This window comes from Urocitellus parryii, chromosome Y (assembly GCF_045843805.1).
Source record: "Urocitellus parryii isolate mUroPar1 chromosome Y, mUroPar1.hap1, whole genome shotgun sequence".
In the NCBI taxonomy this organism is placed as follows: Eukaryota; Metazoa; Chordata; class Mammalia; order Rodentia; family Sciuridae; genus Urocitellus; species Urocitellus parryii.
In genome coordinates this window covers 51,004,005-51,005,661 of record NC_135548.1, presented here as the reverse complement: position 1 = coordinate 51,005,661, position 1,657 = coordinate 51,004,005, and positions in this window count along the sequence as shown.

Below are 1,657 nucleotides of genomic sequence, written 5' to 3'. Positions count from 1 at the left end.
TTCCTCAGGGAGGACTGTGGAGGCTGTCTTTGTTGGTATTGGTGCTGAATTGGAGAGCTCTCAGGTGTGTGGCTCTGGCCTTTTCTGGCACAGGCTCTCAGATGTTGGCGTGTCCTAGGGAGCACCTCCTGAGTGCCACCTTCTTTTTGTACACCCCTCTCTCCCCAGAGCTGAGGATTCCAGCAGAGGCCAACATATTTTATGCCAAGAATCCTCACAAAAAATCCAACTTTGTGCTGAGGAAAAGGAGCCTCTCCCAAAAGAATGATGGGTGGATCGAGCCTCAACCTCCCTCTCGTCCTGCAAAGAAGGCTCCTGCCCTCCTGAGGATGCTTGCAAAACCATTCTGTTGCTGTGTGCCTGGGCGGGGCTGAGGCAGACCAGGAATATTTACATTGATTACTATTTTCTTCAAAGTTTGAATCTATAGTTTGCCATTGTCCTTGACCTTGTTTAGTAACACAGTTGTTACTCTATCCTGTATTTGTTGTTTCCATTAATATATTATTATTATTTTAAAATATATATGTTTTTGTTACCTGATCTACTGTGATGATTTGAGTATACTAAATGTAGCAGTGATTCCTAAAGGACACATCCAAACCAACAGGAAGGAATGTTTCATTCTATCAGCAAGAACTTTGGTTTTTAGGAGTTTGGCAGATGGCATTATCTGAGTCAGTTTTCCAATGGGGGCAATGAAGTATCAGCTGTGATGGTACAAACACAAACAAAGACACACAAACACACACAAGAGCACACACACTCACTGAGATATAGATAGACAGATGGAGTTGGTCTCTGCTGAAATACTTTGGAGACATGGTTCTGATTTCTCCCCTTTTGGAGTATTTTCAATTGCACAAGGTGTCTTGCAAATGAACCCATGTCTGAGGAAGACATGCATGTGTACTTCACATGCCACTTTTCACATAGCAGGAAGGTCATGTAATCTTTTTCATGCAGCTGTCTTTTGACTGTGAACCATCCCATGAGGTCAGCTGTGGAATTTTCAACTTGTAGCATCACAATGGGGATCCACTCTTTGGATTTGGGGATATTTCCGATTTTCTTGATTCAGATTGGAATGATATATATATTAGTTTTTGATGAAAATTCTGCATTTGATGGTAATGAATGTCGTGCATCTAGGAATCTGTAGAGTGCAGACAATGAATGGATGCCTACTGTTGTCTGGACTGGTCTGAAAAGTCCTGTAGCATCTGAGCATGTGTGAGGGCTGTACAGGTCTTGCCAAAAGTCCAGGTCAGATGATCCTGCACAAAGCTGAACTCCTAGTGGTCTCCACAACAGTGTAAGGGCCAAGGAGAAACACACTTCCACACAGAAGTTGGGAAGCTACCTTATGAAGGTGATCATAGATACGGGATTATTAATATATCCAGGTTGGCATCTATTATTTTTTTAGCTTTTGACTTTCGCAGCTGTGGGCATCTTGACAACCATCAACTCCCTGTAAGCACAGACAACTCTATAAGAACCTGAGGATAAATTTCCCTGTGCATGTCCCCTTGTGAAACTGCTTAAGCACCGCCTGGTTTACACACAGGTGGAATTTCTAGGTCAAAGTGTGCATGTTTACTTCTTTGACTAAGCACTGCCAGGTGGCTCTTCTGCATAGCTCTACCTGTGGCCA